This window comes from Ornithorhynchus anatinus, chromosome 1 (genome assembly GCF_004115215.2).
Source record: "Ornithorhynchus anatinus isolate Pmale09 chromosome 1, mOrnAna1.pri.v4, whole genome shotgun sequence".
NCBI lineage: Eukaryota > Metazoa > Chordata > Mammalia > Monotremata > Ornithorhynchidae > Ornithorhynchus > Ornithorhynchus anatinus.
In genome coordinates, this window is record NC_041728.1 from 137,046,668 (window position 1) to 137,066,467 (window position 19,800).

The 19,800-nt window shown below is 43.2% G+C and overlaps 1 protein-coding gene and 1 non-coding gene across 11 annotated transcripts in view; both read right to left on the minus strand.

Moving 5' to 3' along the window:
• The window catches only part of TNIK (TRAF2 and NCK interacting kinase), a 484,943-nt gene that overhangs the window by 361,372 nt on the left and 103,771 nt on the right, over positions 1-19,800 (minus strand). The gene's annotated exons all lie outside the window — the stretch shown is intronic.
• LOC114817637 lies at positions 4,905-5,042 on the minus strand. The gene has a single exon (XR_003765495.1). It is a non-coding gene; the product is annotated as a small nucleolar RNA SNORA7 (small nucleolar RNA).

The following is a 19,800-nucleotide window of genomic DNA, read 5'->3' on the forward strand; positions in this document are numbered from 1 at the left end:
AGTGTTATTTTGTACCTCAATGCCTAAAATAGGCAACACAAAAAAATTTCCTTAAACTTACGCCCCTTAATCTCAATTTTTGAAGGGAGAATATTAAAATGTCACCATCATGAAAAGACTGTTCATTTTTTCCTAATGATTTGATTCAATCTGCTTGCAACATCATTCATTTTAAAATCTGACTCTTTTAGATCTGATGACTTCACACCATTTAGTAGGATGCCAATTTACCATCTAAAAGAAAACACCTTTTGACATAGCATGTAATTAACCTATGAAACTACCTGGTCCTAAATGCTACTGAGGAAGATAATTGAGAAGTTTCCCAAAAGAGGTCACACATTCACATAAATGAGATCTGCAGTTCCAGATAAACCAGCAGGAATAAAATTACAAAGGGAATGTAGCTTCAGGGTACAAGCCAATCACCAGCTGGGGTCAGAAAAAAAATACTCTCCGACTCTCCGATGGAACAGTATTACACAACTTAGTAATAAGTTCTTAACAAATACCATTACTTTATTTTACACATTTCTCCAGTGTTTCCCATTTTGGACACAGTCATGTCTGTCTTCCCATCTAGGCTGTAAGCGCATTGTGGGCAAGGGAATGTGTCTGTTCATTGTTATACTGTACTCTCCCAAGCGCTTAGCACAGTGCTCTGCACACAGTAAGTGCTCAATTAATGTAACTGAATGAATATTTTTGTGATGGACAATAATATAATAATAATTATGGTATCTGTTAAGCACTTATGTGCCAAGCACTGTTCTAAGCACTGGGGTAAATACAAGGTAATCGGGTTGTCCCATGTGGGTGTCTCAGTCTCAATCCCCAATTTACAGATGAGGTAACTGAGGCACAGAGAAGTTAAGTGACTTGCTCAAGGTCACACAGCAGACAAAGGGCAGAACTGGGATCAGAACCCACGATCTCTGAATCCCAAGCCCGTGCTCTTTCCACTAAGCCACATTGCTTCCCATCTTACATTCATACATGTAATAAGTCTTTAAATTCCTATCATATATATCAATTCATGTTATTTGTTGACTATAAGCTGTGGGCAGAGAACCTGTCTACTATCTCTGTTGTACTCTAATCTCCTAATAATAATAATAATGTCATTTCTTAAGGGCTTACCATGTCCCAGGCACCTGTACTAAGCACTGGGGTGAATACAAGCAAATCAGGTTAGAGACAGTCTCTGTCCCACGTGGGGCCCACGGTCTCAATCCCCATTTTACAGATGAGGGAACTGAGGCCCAGAGAAGTGAAGTGACTAGCCCAAGGTCACACAGTAAACAAGTGAAGGAGCCTGGATTAGAACTCATGAACTTCTGACTCCCAGGCCTGTGCTCTATCCACTACAAAAGGCTGCTCAGCACACAGTAAGCACTCAGTAAATACTACTGATTGAGTGATTGAGCAGCTACTGTGTGCAGAGCACCATTCAACAGAATTGGTAGATGACATCCCCTGCCCACAAGGAGCTTAAAGTCTATAGGGAGAGAAAGACGTTTATATAAATTAGTAAATTACAGAGAGCTACATAAGTGCTGCAGGGCTGAGGGTGGGATGAATATCGACTGCTGCAGGGCTGAGGGTGGGATGAATATCGAGTGCAAGTGTTTAAACTGAATGAATAAAGGAAGAGCTTCTTCAGAATTTGAAGCAGCTCTACACACAATCTATATTGGCCATGATAAATAATGTCAAACAAGAATAACCGCCATGAACACATTCTCCAGGAGCAACGAAAACCTTGAAAATGTACTTCAACAAACATTCAGAGGACCCCGGGAAAGAGCATCCCAGGCGACCAAGTATTTTTTAGGAAGGAAATCTATTTTCAAATCCCTTTTATTTCATTAACCAGGTAGTAGTTTGGGTTTACTCAGTGTTCTCTCCTTGTCCATAGATTGAAGGATCCTAAAAGAAAAACCGGGGAGCAGGCATCATCAGCAACCATTCCTTGGTTTAGGTTCTCTGTGCAGTGAGAGGCATAAAGCTGTCCTTTGTGGCCCGTGGGCTATCATATGACGAGAGCCCAAGCCTAAGGTTTTCCTGCACATTCTACTCACTTCGTTGACCAAACATGTTCCTTCTGGCAGACACTCTACCCCAAGGTCTGCTGCAGGACACCTCCTCACCTCTGCTCTTCTTGCTCCACACAGGCTTCTAACCTGCAAAGATTTTGGATGGGACTCTTCACCTTGAGGTCGACGAAATTTATTTTTAATTGACATCTGCTATTCCATATAGATAGAAGTCTGCCAGTGCCACAAAAGTTCCTGAAACCTCCTAAAAGGATTCACTTTTAGCACTTAAACATGCAAACAAGACAATGGGGTCTAGTTGAAAGAGCACAGGCTTGAGAGTCAGAGGACCTGGGCTCTGATCCTGACTCTGACGACTGCTTGTTGTGTGACCTTGGGCAAGTCACTTAACTTTACTGTGCTTCCGTTTCCTCAACTGTAAAATGGGGATAAAATCATCATAATAATAATATTCCTCAGCTCCCCCTCCCTTTCGTGTCACCTCGACTCGCTTCCTTTGCTCCTCCCCCCGCTCCCTGCCCCACAGCACTTTATTTTTTCTATTTATATAGATACCTATTTACTTGTTTTGATATCTCTTGCCCCCACACCAAATCCTAAGCCCGTTGTGGGCAGGGACTGACTCTGTTAGTCCTGTATTCTATTTTCCAAGCACTCTGCACCCACTAAGCACTCAGTAAATACAACTGAATGAATGAATAATAATAATAATGGTACCTGTCAAGCACTTAACAAGTAGATTCAAGTCAAACAGGTTGGACACCATCCCTGTCCCTCATGGGGCTCACAATCTAAGGAGTAGAGAAGCAGTTTGGTTTAGTGGATAGAGCGTGGGGCTGGGAGTCCAAAGGACCTGGGTTCTAATTCCAACTGTGCCACATGTCTGCTGTGTGACCCTGGAGCAATCAAGTAACTTCTCTGAGCCCCAATTACCTCATCTGTAAAATGAGGATTAAGAGTGTGAGCCCCATGTGGGGGACAGGGACTGTGTCCAACCTGATTAATTTGTATCTGCCCCAGCATTTAGAACAGTGTTTGACTCATAGTAAGCACTTAACACATACCATATTTTTTTTTAAAAAAGAAAGAAATAGCTTGGGCTTGGGTGTCAAAAACCTGGTTTCTAACCCCAGTTCTACCACTTGCCTGCTGTTTACCTTGGGGAACTCATTTAACCTTTCTGTGCCTGTTACCTCATCTGTGAAATGGGGATTAAGACTGTGAGCCCCAAGTGGAACAGGGACTGTGTTTAAGCTGATTAGCTTGTGTCTAAACTAGTACTTAGTACAGTTCTTGGCACATAGTAAGCAGTAAATACCATAAAACGAAAGCAAAAGAACACAAAAAAAGCTCAATACTTGTAGCTCAGAGTTTTGTGGAATGGTTTAGACCTCAAAAGGGTACAGGGGGTTTCCCAACTTCCCCCTAAAAAACTAACTCTTTCAAATTTCTCCAATCTACTCAGTCTGCTAACTCAAGCCAACCTCAAAATACCACACCATTTCCTGATCAGTCTTTTTTGTTCTTCCATGTCTAGGTCTGATTGGTAAGCGCCACCCCGACACTCGGCCACTTCTTTCCACATTCTGCGCTTCCCAAGCGCTTAGTACAGTACTCTGCCCACAGTGAGCGCTCAATAAATATAAATGATTGAATGACTTAGCATTTTCTCCCTTCTCCTTTGGTACAGAGGGTCAATACTCCCTCCCTTAAGGTCTCTGCAGAATGTGGTGCTTCCATCATTAACGGAGGGTCCTGTTTACGCCTGGTTGAGATCAACCCCAGACCTCAAGAGTAATGCACAGATGAAAAAATCTTATACGCTGCCATCAAAATGTGGCTGTCGTGGGTGGAAATCTCAATATGTCTCAACATTATTGCTCCCATTTGCTTTAGAAGGGACAGTCAATAGTGGTTTTTATTACTTAACCACAAAAGAAATTTCACTCATCAACAGATAAATTTCTAATATAAGCACATAGTACAGTGCTCTGCACACAGTAAATGCTATTGATGGTGATATTTTCCTTTTGAAGTATTATACATAAAACTGACAGCAGGGAAGGCTTACTTCTCTTCTGTCCTGTTGCTGGGGAATCAATAGGTCAATGGTATTTACTGAGCACGTACTGCATGCAGAGTGCTGTATTGAGAGCTTGAGAAAGTATAATAGAACTGGCAGGCAAGGTCCTTGCCCACAAGGAGCTTAGAGTCGACAAGGGGAGATAGGCATTAAAGTAGATTAGGTATAGAGGAAAGAGAAGAGTATAAGAATATTGACATGTCTTATGGGGCTAGGATAGGTATTAAGTGCTTAAGGGATACAGAGGCAAATTCAGAGTTCACACGGAGGGGAAGGTGGGTAGGGGAATTTGAGGGCTTAGTCTGGGAAGCAGCTGGGAACAAGGCAGAACTAGTTTTATGCCCATCCTGAACTGCATGGAGCAGCACAATACACCAACCTGGACAAAAAGTCTTCCATTTCCAGGATCACGTGAGTGGTGTTGCTTCCAGGGGCAACTTCTGACTACTTTTGAAATTTTATGTAATAGAAAATTAAGCTATTAATAGAAGAATCTCTGAAGGATTTATAGGTGATCGATACCTTGGGCTGAGCTCCACATTCAGTCTTGTCTTGTTGAGTCATCTCTGACCTTATCGACTCCATGGCCACATCTCTCCCAAAAAGCCCCACCTCCATCTGGAAACACTCTGAGAGTGTATCCATAGAGTTTTCTTGGGAAAAATACAGAAATGGTTTACCATTGCCTTCTTCCACACAATCAACTTGAGCCTCCTCCCTCAACTCTCTCCTGTGCTGCTGCTGCCCAGCACAGGTGAGTTTTGACTTGTAGCATATTGCCTTCTACTGGCTAGCCACTGCCCAAGCTAGGAATAGAATGGATATGCCTATGCTTGACCCTCCCTCCTGTAGCTAAAACTGGTAAAGTACTGGAAACTCTCCAGGTGTGATCCTGAGAGGGGCCCACATTTAGCGGTAAGATCTTAAACAGCTTTATTCACTTTCCTTTATAAAAAAGTGGTACTTAACTCTTAAACACTCTTCTCCCTGATTTCAGAAAGTCACAAGAAAATCAATAAATCATATTTAATGAAAGGGATTATATCCCCAAATAAAAGTTTTCCCTGCTATTGCTTCTCCACAGGAATCTGGTAAAAATGTACAGGGATGCTGCCTTTCTACCTTTTCATTTATTTGAAGAATTCACAGTTAACAGACCCCTTCTAGACTATAAGCTCATTACGGGGAGGGAATGTGTCTGCAAACTCTGTTCTACTGTACTCTCCCAAATGCTCAGTACAGCGCTCTGCATGTGGTAAGCACTCAATAAATACCATTGATGATGACTCATTCCCAAGCATTTAGTACAGTGCTCTGCATATGGTAAGTGCTAAATATAATGGAATGGATGGATTCATTAATTCCATCATATTTTTACACAGTAGCGCTACATTAAGCATCTGGGAGAGTGCAACACTACAACAATCAAATACAATCCCTGCACAAAACAAGCTTACAATCTGGGGGCGGGTAGACATTAATATAAATTACAGATATGTACATAAGTGCTGTGGTGCTGGGAGGCAGGCTGAATAAAGGGAGTTAGTCAGGGCAATGATTATATTTTCCTCTGATTCCTCCAAATGGTAAGTGCTTAAATTCATGACAAGCAGCAAGGCCTAGTGGAACGAGGATGTACCTGGCAGTTAGACAGGTCTGGCTTCTAACACCAGCTCCGCCAATCGGTCTGCTGTGTGACCTTGGACAAAATCACTTATTGGTGCCTCGATTTTCTCATCCTCCTTAGATTGTGAGTCCCTTGCATGACAGGGGCTGAGTCCAACATAATTATCTTGTATCCACCCCAGTATGAGCTAAAGCATAATATAAAAGCAAGGCAAAATTAACCTATAGATACATATGGCTAACAGTACTATTAAAATTTCTCCCACTCCTCCTTAAACTTCAGGTGAAGGCAGAAAAGTAGGCAGAAAAGCCTAGTTGAAAGAGCATGGGCCTGAGGGTCAGAGGACCTGGGTTCTTATCCTGACTACACCATTCATCTGCCACAGGACCTTGAGCAAGTCACAACTTCTCTGTGACTCAGTTATTCATTCATTCAATCCTATTTAATGAACGCTTACTATGTGCAAAGCACTGTACCTCTTTTTCATAAATTCATTCAATTGTATTTATTGAATGCTTATTGTGTGCAGAACACTGTAGCTTGGAGAGTACAATTTAGCACTAAAAGAGAGGCAATCCCTGCCCACACCAGGCCTAAAGTCTCGACATTTCTTCTGCAAAATGGGGATTGAGACTGTGAGCCCCATGTGAGACAAAGACTGTGTCCAAAGTGCTTGGCTTGTATCTTCACCAGAGCTTAGTACAGTGTCTGGCACATAGTAAGCACTTTAAAAATACCATAAAAAGAAAGTAGGCCTTGTAACTATCCTCTGAAAATTGTCAATCCTGGGTTTTGGTGTGCCAGGACAGGAAGCCAACTGCACTTACAAGAACCCATTACTGAAATTCAAGCACATGGGTTGGGTCCCTTCAGCTGAGGACATGGGTCTTAGGTGGTCTCCATGGTAACGGAAACTAAAGCTTCTCCACATGAATGGAAACCTTCAAAATAACCAAGGGCAATAATAACGGCAGCATAGCTCGATGCGCTAATCAAAAGACTAACAGTTCAGGAACTCTGCATTTCAAACCATGCTCTCCCACTAGAACACTGCCCAATCCTGAGCAACTCACTTAACCTCTGGGAGATTCAGTTTCCCCATCTGATGAATGGAGGTACCTCTTCTGATTTACCTCATCATTCACCATCAGCAGTAACAGCATAATGAACACAGAAGCACTTTGGTAATGTTAAGGTGGCCTCTAGAGAGGGTTAAAAATAATTAAATGCACCTAGGATAAATGTTTTCACAAATTAAAAACATAGAACGTTCAACTCTTCAAAAGGTAAATTCAAACTACTAAAACAACAAACCCACAAAAAACCTGGTTAACTGTTTCTGAGGCACTCCCAAAACAAATACATTTGAAGAGGGATTTTGTTCTGCTCATTCTTCAAGCAGTCCTTCAACAGACACAGCCTTTAATTGAGGAATCAGTCATCAACTCAAGCCATATTCATCCAGTCTAATGGATTGCTAGAACCGAAAACCCACTAGATGAGAAGAGTATCTTTTAGCCCGGCATGGACTAGGCATTTGGTCGCACTTTGAAAAGATGTCATCTGTATTCAGAAGAGTGAGTGTGGATAGTACTGCCTTAGTTCTTCCAAAGCAGCAGAGAAATAAAACAAGAGGGGGCCATTGACATTTTATATATTAATCGATCCATCAGTGGCATTGATTGCTTCAGCTCTGTATAACATTAAGCAGGACAACAATGCTTTCAGCTATGTCCCTTGGTTCCTTCACTGAATCTCCATATTGTCAAATCTTGGTAATTTAAACTGGGGCAACAACAGTTCTTCCCTTAAAAAATGTTAGTTAAATTCGAGTTACTGTGGCACACTGGCACATGGCCCATGTGAATTGGTTTCTTCCAGGTGTAATTTTAAGGGATCTTTACTTCTCTAAAGAGAAATTAAGTAGCACAAGGATGTACCCACTTGCTCTGGTAAAAGAACATCTTTTCCCCCATTTGAGATCATATTAAAGTATATCCCATGGAGGAAAAGGAATCAACTTAGGTAAAAAAAAGTATATTCGAGACCTGAGACGGGGTTTAGAGAAAAAAATGAAGTCAATAATAAAATAATAATAATTAGGGTATTTGTTAAGCATTTATTATGTACCAAGCGCTGTTATAAGCACTGGCATAGATACATGGTAATCAGATTGTCCCATGTGGGGCTCAAAGTCTTAATCTCCATTTTACAGCTGAGGTAACTGAGGCACCGAGAAGTTAAGTGGCTTGCCCAAGGTCACACAGCAGATGAGTGGCAGAGTCAGGATTAGAATCCACATACTCTGATTCCGAAGCCCAAGCTCTTTCCACTAAGCCACGCTGATTCTCATGAAATTAGGTTTCAACTACACAGTGTGGGAGAGATGATAGTTATAAGTAATGATAACTGTGGTACCAGTTAAAGCCTTACTACATGCCAAGCACTGTACTAAGGGCTGGGGTAGAAATGAGATAACCATGTCCCACTTGGGGATGGCAGTCTAAGTAGGAGGGAGAACAAGTACTGAATCCCTCTTTTGGGGTGAGGGAACTGAAGGACAAAGAAGTTAAGTGACTTGCTCAAGGTCACATAGCAAGTAGGTGATGGAGCCGGGATGTAAGCCCATCAATGGGCAGGGATTGTCTCTAACTGTTGCTGAATTGCACATTCCACTTTTTTTTTCATTTTCAATAGTATTTATTGAGCGCTTACTATGTGCAGAGCACTGTACTAAGCGCTTGGAATGTACAAATCGGTACCAGATAGAGACAGTCCCTACCCTTTGACAGGCTTACAGTCTAATCGGGGGAGACGGACAGACAAGAACAATAGCAATAAATAGAATCAAGGGGATGAACATCTCATTAAAACAACAGCAAATTGAATCAAGGTGATGCCCATCTCATTAACAAAATAGGGCAATAAAATTATATACAAATGAGCAGACGAGCACAGTGCTGAGGGGAAGGGAGAGGGGGAGGAGCAGAGGGAAAGGGGGGAAAGGGAGCTTAGCTGAAGGGGGGGTGAAGGGGCGGGGCAGAGAGGCAGCAGAGGGAGCAGAGGAAAAAGGGGAAGCTCAGTTTGAGAAGGCCTCTTGGAGGAGGTGAGCTCTCAGTAGGGCTCTGAAGAGGGGAAGAGAATTAGTTCGGCGGAGGTGAGGAGGAAGGGCATTCCAGGACAGCGGGAGGGTGTGGCCCAGGGGTCAACGGCAAGATAGGCGACAACGGGGGACGTTGAGGAGGTGGGCGGCAGAGGAGGGAGTGTGTGGGGTGGGAAGTGGAAAGACAGAAGGGAGGAGAGGTAGGAGGGGGCAAGGTGATGGAGAGCCTTGAAGCCTAGAAGCCTTAATAATAATGTTGGTATTTGTTAAGTGCTTACCATGTGCAGAGCACTGTTCTGAGCACTGGGGTAGACACAGGGGAATCAGGTTGTCCCACGTGGGGCTCACAGTCTTCAACCCCATTTTACAGATGAGGTAACTGAGGCACAGAGAAGTGAAGTGACTTGCCCACAGTCACACAGCTGACAGGTGGCAGAGCTGGGATTCGAACCCATGACCTCTGACTCCAAAGCCCGTGCTCTTTCCACTGAGTGACGCTGCTTCTCCTAAGCGCTTAGTACAGTGCTCTGCACATAGTAAGCACTCAATAAATACTTTTGAATGAATGAATAAGAAACCAGGACTTCTGACTCCTAGGGCTAGGCTTTTTCCACTGGGTCACATAGCTTCCCAAAGACAAAGTGAAAGGACCTGGGAATAATAAAAGAAAAATTGGGCCCCAACTATCCAATTTAAATTTTTCATATGTTTTCAATCCCAAGGGTTATACATGTCAATAAATAACAGAAAATTTCTGTGCTCTATAGGGTGAATGTTGATGGGCCCTGAAGTCTGTTAGTGTATAGTGATTTTCATCTTGTAAAACTGACTTCCAAATCCTCTTCCCTTTTTCTCCCTTGCTTGCCACTTTGAATGGGTGATTCTGAAGGTGCCCTTCAGACCGTGGAGTTTAAGGACAGAGTGAATAAGGGGTAGCATGCTGTTGGCGGTGCTTGCAGACTTGAATGATATTTGCATTTGTTAAATATTTTCCCAAACTGCAAAGCCTAAGTGGTGAGAAGAGTAAGAAAGCCATCTAAACCTATCAGAACTATAATACACACAAGGGCAAAAACTGTAACTCATCCAGAATTGCTCCAGTTCTTTTTCAGATATGAAATTTTTATATACACAAAGCAATATTCTCTGCAGAAATGATCCCTCTGGGAAATAATGATTATGGGTTGTATAGCTACTGTATTTCTCCACTCGACTAAGGAATTAATGACTAATTATCCAATCACTGACCTCCATCTGTTGGACATAGAGATTCAAATGAACTGTTTATTAAAATAAACAGTCCTTTTTAACGGAGAACAGCATGGATAAAGCACGGGCCTGGGAGTCAGAGGACTTAGGTTCTAATTCTGCCTCTGCCACTTGTCTGCTGTGAGACCTTGGGCAAGTCACTTTACTCTTCAATCCTTCGATGCTTCAGTACTTAGTACAGTGCCTGGCACATAGTAAGTGCTTAACAAATACCATGAAAAAAAGTAGGTGATATCTTTTTCTTCACCTTGCACTTCAAGCTCAAATTCCCCCAGGATCGAACAAGTTCAAAACTCCGCTATCCATGGAGCTATAATGGAGAACTAGACACCAAGTATCTAAAGGATTGATAATAAAATCCTGGGCCTTTCTCTTCACTAAATGACCATCCCAACACAGCAAAGTGATTCTGTTGAGGAATGCTAGTGACTGTCTGACATTTAAGTCCAGAATATATGATAGAAGAAATATAATTGAATACACCTTTTAAAAATCGACCTGGAATCAACCTGAAAATCCCACTCCAGGGAATAAATACCTAATTTAAGACAAACAGGATGAGTTTTAGTATGTCACGTAATGCAACCTCTGGCCTAGAATGCCTTCCCTGTTTATATCTGAAAATGACTCTTCCCCTCTTCAAAGCCAAATTGAAGGCATATCTCGTCCCAGAGGCTTTCCCTAAGCCCTCCTTTCCTTCTGCATCACCCTTGCTCCCTTTATTCATCCCACTTCCCAGCCCCACAGCACTTATGTACTTATCTGTAATTTATTTATTTGTCTCTTCCTCTAGAGTGTAAGCTTGCTGTGGGCAGGGAATGTGTCTGTTTGTTATACTATAGTCTTCCAAGTGCTCAGTACAGTGGTTTGCACACAGTAAGCACACAATAACAAGTGTCTGACAACCACGAGGAAAACAAATGATGTTTAGACCCAGAAGGCTTAAGATGCTGTGCTGTCACAGAATCACTTGGGGCCAAATAGCCAAGAAAAGTAAAATGAATATGACAAGAAAACTCTTCAACTTCCTTTTGCTTTCATTCATTCATTTATTCAATCGTACTTATTGAGTGCTTACTGTGTGCAGAGCACTGTACTAATTGCTTGGGAAAGTACATTATGAGAATATACAGTGACATTCCCTGCCCACAATGAGCTTACAGTCGGGGGTTGGGGGGAGACACACACAAACAACAATACAAATAACATTACAGATACGTATGTAAGTGCTGTGGGGTAGGGGGTGGGGGAGAGCAAAGGGAGCAAGTCAGGACAATGCAGAAGGGAGTGGGACGTGAAGAAAAGTGGGGCTTAGTCTGAGAAGGCCTCTTGGAGAAGATGTGACTCAATAAGGCTTTGAAAGGAGGGAGAATAACTGTCTGGATTTGAAGAGTGAAAGGCGTTCCAGGCCAGAAGCAGGACTTGGGCCAGGGGTCATCGGCTGAGAGGGGCAAGTTGGAGTCAGAGTGAACAGGTTAGCATTAGATGAGCTAAGTTTGCTGGCTGGGTTGTAGAAGAAGAGTACTGAAGTCAGGTAGGAAGGGGCAAGGTAATGGACTGCTTTAAAGCCAATGGTGAGGAGTTTTTGTTTTATTCAAAGGTGTACAGGCAACCACTGGAGTTTTTTTTGGGGGGGGGGTGGGACATGTCCTGAACATTTTTGTAGAAAAATGATCTTTACTCTGCTGTCCAGTATGGACTGGAGTGGGGAGAGACAGGAGGCTGGGAGGTCAGCCAGGAGGTTGATGCAGTAAAATCTAGGCAGGACAGGAAGAGTGACTGTATTAACGTGGTAGCAGTTTGGATGGAGAGGAAAGGGTGGATTTTAGAGATGTTGTGAAGGTGGGGCTAAGAGGATCTGGTGACAGACTCTATATGTGGATTGAGTGACAGAGAAGAGTCAAGGATAATGCCTAGGTTATGGGCTCGTGAGACAGGAAGGATGGTGGTGCCTTCTATTCATTCATTCATTCATTCAATAGTATTTATTGAGCGCTTACTATGTGCAGAGCACTGTACTAAGCGCTTGGAATGAACAAGTCGGCAACAGATAGAGACAGTCCCTGCCGTTTGATGGGCTTACGGTCTAATCAGGGGAGATGGACAGACAAGAACAATGGCAATAGAATCAAGGGGAAGAACATCTCGTAAAAACAATGGCAACTAAATAGAATCGAGGCGATGTACAATTCATTAACAAAATAAATAGGGTAATGAAATATATACAGTTGAGCGGACGAGTACAGTGCTGTGGGGAGGGGAAGGGAGAGGTGGAGGAGCAGAGGGAAAAGGGGAAAAAGAGGGTTTAGCTGCGGAGAGGTGAAGGGGGGGTGGCAGAGGGAGTAGAGGGAGAAGAGGAGCTCAGTCTGGGAAGGCCTCTTGGAGGAGGTGAGTTTTAAGTAGGGTTTTGAAGAGGGAAAGAGAATCAGTTTGGCAGAGGTGAGGAGGGAGGGCGTTCCGGGACCGCGGGAGGACGCGACCCGGGGGTCGACGGCGGGATAGGCGAGACCGAGGGACGGTGAGGAGGTGGGCGGCGGAGGAGCGGAGCGTGCGGGGTGGGTGGTAGAAAGAGAGAAGGAAGGAGAGGTAGGAAGGGGCAAGGGGATGGAGAGCCTTGAAGCCTAGAGTGAGGAGTTTTTGTTTGGAGCGGAGGTTGACGGGCAACCACTGGAGTTGTTTAAGAAGGGGAGTGACAGGCCCAGATCGTTTCTGCGGGAAGATGAGCCGGGCAGCGGAGTGAAGAATAGACCGGAGCGGGGCGAGAGAGGAGGAAGGGAGGTCAGAGAGAAAGCCGACACAGTAGTCTAGCCAGGATATAACGAGAGCCTGTAACAGTAAGGTAGCCGTTTGGGTGGAGAGGAAAGGGCGGATCTTGGCGATATCGTAGAGGTGAAACCGGCAGGTCTTGGTAACGGATAGGATGTGTGGGGTGAACGAGAGAGACGAGTCTACAGTGGGGAGGACAGGGTTTGGGTGGGCAGATAAGGAGCTCTGTTTTGGACATGTTAAGTTTGAGGTGACAGGAAGACATCCAAGTAGAGATGCCTTTGGCAGGAGGAGATGCGAGATTGGAGCGAGGGAGAGAGATCAGGGCGAGAGATGTGGATTTGGGTATCTGCAGCCATGGGAGAGAATGAGTACTCCCAGGGTGTGGGTGATCTTCTCATAGTGGAGAAGTGGAGCTAGAAACATACTGGACCAGGGTTGTCTAAAGGTCATTTTGTTATCAAGAATCTGACACTAGCTTGCCCATCCTTTGCCGTAGAGCCACTGAGCTCTCCAACTAGATCCCCGTTCACAAGAGTGTTGCTTCTTACTTGAGCATAAAGAGACTAATCCCCCACTCACCCTCCTCACCCCCACCCTTCCTGAAGACCTGGGGCAGGGGCCCTCAGTTACTTGTTGCCTGAAATTGGCCCCGCTTCTCACGTATGACGTGCCACCAAGAAGCTACACATTACTGGTGGCCTGTGTATTACTTTCTCTTAAAATGTGTTATATCTCTTAATTCTTGCAAAATTTTCAATAACTGTCTTTTGTATTTACGTATCACCTTTCCCCAAAGGATCTTAAAGTACTTCATGCATATTATTTAATTAATACAGTAATCCTGGGGGCTCAGTATGATTGTTATTGCTGTTATTTAACCCTCATTGCTTCTTGTATGTCAGGCTGAGAGAGTCATACTGGTTTACCAAGCAGGAGAAAGTGAGGCATTCAGTTGCCCAAGAAACAAAGCAGAGAACCAGCAGCTACAGTCACCAAGGCCTGATGAATCCATCAATCAATAGTATTTATTGAACACTTATGGGCAGAGCATTGTACTAAGTGCTTGGGAGAGTATGGTAAAACAGAATTAACAGGCATGGACCCTGCTCATAAGCTCAGAGTCAGATATTTGCTTGAGAACAACATAGGCATTTATGGATTACTTGGATAGGACCTGAGGAGTGAACAAAATGTGCGGTCCCTCACAGATAAAAGCTCTAGTACTGTCCATTTTCCATATTCAGTCACCACCAGCTTTTCTTCCACCCTCTTGATGGCATAGCCCGAGGTGACTGCCTCCCTCTCTTACTGTCTGAAGCATGTCCCAGGTAAAACTCTTTATTTCAAAATCATATTTTTTGAGATTATTGTTTCTGACACAGGGAGAAAAAATTTAGAATCCATTTCCCTACAGGTAAATTCCCCAAGAAAATATACAAGTTACCTCAGATCTGGGAAGGAAAACGAACGTTGCTGTCTCCCCAGGAACATGCTGCTAAAAATGAACATACTTGGAGGGTCGGTTTGTAATTTTAGACCTGGTTTTTATTTTACAGGTTACAAATAACTCTGGAATAATGGTAATTATATAGTAACTATTGACTGTTTAATTACTTGGTGAGTACTATGTAATCACTAAGTCATTAAGTGGCTTATTCTCCTAAATTAGGGTGCTTGGAGACTAAAAACTGAGAGTCACATGGGTATTACGCTTCACGTTACTTGGCAACTGATAGATGGAAGGAGGAATGATATTATTTTATCAAAAAGTAGATGTTTCAACTGGAAGGGGTAGGCAATACTGTACCTATCTCTGCTTCTCCCCATCCACATTTCTTAGTGTTTTCATTTAACCTTTGAGTATACAGAGCAGAATTCAGTTAGAAGCTTTGTCTGTGAGTACCATACTAATCAATCAGTGAATGAATGGTATTTACAAACCACTTACCCTTTGCAGATCAATGTACTAAGAGCTTGGGAAAGAACAATACAACAGAGTTGGCAGACATGATCCCTGTCCACAAGGAGGTTACGGTATGCAGGGAAAGACAGAGAAGCAGTGTGGCTTAGTGGAAAGAGCCCGGGCTTGGGAGTCAGAGGTCGTGAGTTCTTATCCTGTCTCCACCACTTGTCAGCTTTGTGACTTTGGGCAAGTCATTTAACTTCTCTATGCCTCAGTTACCTCATCTGCCAATTGGGGATTAAGACTGTGAGCCCCACGTGGGACAACCTGATAGTCTTGTATCAGCGTGGCTCAGTGGAAAGAGCACGGGCTTTGGAGTCAGGGCTCATGAGTTCGAATCCCAGCTCTGCCACTTGTCGGCTGTGTGACTGTGGGCAAGTCACTTAACTTCTCTGTGCCTCAGTTCCCTCATCTGTAAAATGGGGATTAAGACTGTGAGCCCCACGTGGGACAACCTGATTCCCCTATGTCTACCCCAGCGCTTAGAACAGTGCTCTGCACATAGTAAGCGCTTAACAAATACCAACATTATTATTCCAGCGCTTAGAACAGTGCTTGGCATATAGTAAGCGCTTAATAAACACCGTCATTATTATCACTCAAATAAATTACAAGTAGTGGAAATAATAATGTATAAAGGCTAGATACCCAAGTATTGTCGAGCCAGGCTGAGTATCAAAGTGGTATATAACCAAGTACATAGTCAACTCAAAAGGTTGGGAGTTGGGGGAAATATGAACCACGTCACGGATGGCCTCTTGGAGGAGATGTGACTTTAGCAGGTTTACGAAGATGGGGAGAGTAGTGGACTGACAAATGCGAAAGGGGAGGTGATTCCAATTCAGAGGGATGATGTGGGCAAGGGGTAGGTGATGGGATAGAAGAGACCGTGGCACAGAATGAAGGTTGGTGTAAGAGGAGCAAAGTGCGTAGGTTGGGTGGTAGTAGGAAATCAACAAAACAAGGGAAGAGGGGAAAGTTGCTTGAGTACTTGAAAGCCAATGGTAAGGAATTTCTCTTTCGTGCAGGGAGATATGGATTGAGACTTTTTCAGAAAAAAAAAGTTCTGGGCAACAGACTGAAGTATGGACTGATGAGGGGAGAGACAGAGAGCAGTGAGGTCAGTGAGGAGGATAATGTCGTAGTCAAGGTGGGAAATGATAAGTGCTTGGATCAATGTTTTGATGGAGGGGAAAGGGCCATTCATAGGTAAATTTCACTGGTAGTGATGTCTCCATAGAATATGATGGACAGCTATCTATACCAAACTCAGTCCTCTTATCTCATTATCCCATGTGAAAATCATTTAAGGGTCTGTCTCCCCAGCTAGATTCTTAGCTTCTCTAGGGCAAAAATCACATCAGAGAAGTCTAATCTACTCTCCCAAGTTAGTTCAGTACTATGCACACAGCAGATGCTCAATAAAAACTGCTGATTGATCTTAATAAGAATCTTCCCAGGATTCAGAAAGCCACTCTTTCCAAATCCACAAAAACACTGGCCACTTTAACCAACTGTTTCATCCAGTATCACCTCTAAACCAATTCTGACCAGCTACCAAAGATCTCATATGCCACATTGGGAGTTATTCAGTTCTTGATTAACCGCTGATTCTTCTCATCAGCGAGAATGCCTCTATTTCCATAGGATCCAAAGGTGTTCTGCCAAAGCTTACCATCTACACACTTCTACAGCTTACCCCAGTCAAAATTATGAAAACTGACAAGATCATAGTGCACTCTGACAAGGTCACAGGCCAGAATTAGATTAAAGCAACACTGTTACACCGAAAATCCCATCTAGCAAATACTCTTCAGAGTTAAATGTATCTTTCTACTTGTCATGGAAAAGAAAAAAAAACACTGCTTATAATTTTTACCTGTTGCAATTAAGTCTCATTGTCATAGACAATAAGCCTGGTGTGCAAAGGGATTCTCACTTGATTGCTGAAATGTACTTTCCAAGCATTTAGTACAGTACTCTGCTTACAGTAAGTGCTCAATAAATACGATTGAATGAATGAAGCCTCAAATTGCTCCTGCCACCTTAATCTATGGAGTTAAATGGGCCTACCTCTGGGGAGAGTACTTCAAATACATTATAAATATCTTGGATTATATTTTAAGTGATTCAGAATCACCAGCATCAAAGAATTACTAGCACACAAAAATATCTAATATATTCTTGTTAATGTCACTTCTGAACATTAAAAACAATTCTTAAATAGACTAAAGTCAACTGGTTTCTTTAGAATCATCATGAATTCTGTTTAATTGAAGCCAAGTCTGCATTTAAAAAGCAGAAGTTAAAAAGGGTTCTTTCATTAAAACCAGCTCCATAACATGCGGCATCCTTAAGTCTTACCTATTAAGCTACTGTATTTACTCATAAATTTCTTCTATCATATGATTTGCACCCCAATTTTTTAGAATAACAACAATTATGGTATTTGTTAAGCGTGTACTATGTGCCAAGCACTGTTCTAAGCACTGGGGTAGATACAGGGTAATCAGGTTGTCCCATGTGGGGCTCACAATTTTAATCCCCATTTTACAGATGAGGTAACTGAGGCACAGAGAGGATAACTGACTTGCCCATGATCAAAGGGCAGACAAGTGGAAGAGGCAGGATTAGAACCCACGTCCTCTGACTCCCAAGCCCGTGCTCTTTCCACTAAACAACGCTGCTTCTCTTTAAAAGGACTAAATGATTAGTCTTTGTACCTCATAGTTTTAAACAGTGAAATTCCCTCCTGTGGGGGTAAAAGAGGGAACACAAAGGAGCAGAAGGGTGAGAATACAGCAACACAGCAATCACTGTGCCTAGGATCAAACGAGGAGGAAAAGAAGGATAAGATCATGGCAAAACAGCATGGTGGAAGAGCACGGGAATTAGTTCATCGAGTGGCTACTGTAGGCAGCATTTGGGAAAGTACAACACAAGTAAGACACGCAGCTTCGAAGGCCCTTTTACCTTCCTCTTCCTTTTCTTCTCCTCTCTTCACTAGATTTAATTCTTATATGACTTAATCCACACCCTTGTTTCAATGTTACAAAAGTATGCTTCCTTCCTCTCAAGATAACTGCTCACTGCATCTTCTGCTATACCCTCCCTCACTAGTCAGGAAGGACTAGAACTCTTTTTTCCCTTCACTTCTGAGAGACCACACTGCTTTTGCCATTTTCAAAGCCCTACTTAAAAATCACACCTTCTCCAGGAGGCTTTCCCTGACTAGTTTCTAATCACCCCAGATTAAATCACTCCAATTGCTACTTCAGCACTTTCACTCTCAGAAGCTCCTGGAAAAACTCCAGTGGTTGCCCATCCACCCCCACATCAGACGGAAACTCCTCATCATTGGCTTTAAAGCAGTCAATCATCTTGCCCCCTCCTACCTCATCTTGCTACTCTCCTACCAAAACCCAGCCCACATACTTTGCTCCTCTAATGCTAAACTTCTCACTGCACCTCGATTTTGTCACTGACTTCTCGCCCACAACCTGCCTATGGCCTGAAACTCCCTCCTCATATCAATTACCCTCTCCCCCGCTTCAAAGCCTTATTGAAGGCACATCTCCTCCAAGAGGTCTTCCCTAAGCTCTCCTTTCCTCTTCTCCCACTCCCTTCTGCATCACCCTGACTTGCTCCCTTTACTCACCCCCCCTTCCCAGCCCCACAGCATATGTGCAAATCTGTAATTTATGCATTTATTTTAAAGTCTCTCTCCCACTGTAGACTTGTGCACTCGTGGTGGGCAGGGAACGTGTCTATTTATTGTTACGTTGCACTCTCCCAAGCGCTTATTACAGTGCTCTGCACACAATAAGCACTCAATAAATATGACTGACAGAACTTAATGTAGTAGTAGAATGGCTACTGTATGCACAGCTCTGGGAAAAATACTACACAGATGAAATATACACACAGTCCATGGCCTCCTGAAGTGTGTGTTAGGAAGTAACAATGTAAGAATCAATCAGTACTATTTATTGATTGTTTAGTACTAAGCACTTGGGAGAGTACAATATAACAGAGCTAGCAAACACATTTCCCTCTCAAGGTTGCACCTGGAGAGTTTCCAGTTCTCCACTAGTCTCGACTACAGGAGGGAGAGTCGAGCAGAGGCCTACACATTGCATTCCTAGCTTGGCCAGTGGCTACTGAGTGGAAGGCAATCTGCTACAAGTCGAAACTCACCCATGCTGGGCAACAGCGGCATGGGAGACAGTCGAGGGCAGAGACACAAGTTTATTGCATGGAAGGTGGCAATGGCAAACCAATTCTGTATTTTTTACCAAGAAAACTCTATGGATCCACTACCAGAACAACTGCAGGTGGAGAGCGGTGTGTTTTGGGAGAGATGTGTCCATGGTGTCGCTGTGGGTCGAAACGACTCGACGGCATGAGACAAGACAATGAGACACGTTCCCTGCCCACAATGAGTTTAGAGTCAAGAGGATGAGGGGGTTATGGATGAACATATAAGGAAAGATAAAACTACAGTGCCAAGGAGGACAATAAACACAATAAGAACAGTAAGGCATAATAAATTGAGGGGCAAGATTTCAGGCTCATGTGTACCTATCTTACATATCCTATTATTTAAGGACTAACATATATGCTCCCCCTTCCCTTCTTCACACTACCCTTAATTGATTTTAGTGCCTGTATCCTCCACTAGATTGTAAACTCTAGAGAACTAGAACCCTGTCTACAAATCCTATTATACTTTCCCAAGTGGTCAGTGAAATGTTGTGCACACAGTAAGTGACCAATTACTACTACTCATGGACTAATCAACTGAAAGAAGACAAGTGACAAAAAAGACACCCATAAAGTACAGTGCTCTGCATGCAGTCAGGCCTTAATACTATTATTAATAGGCAAAGTCCTTCAGGAGAGGTTTGGAGACTGCAAATGAAAATTTTT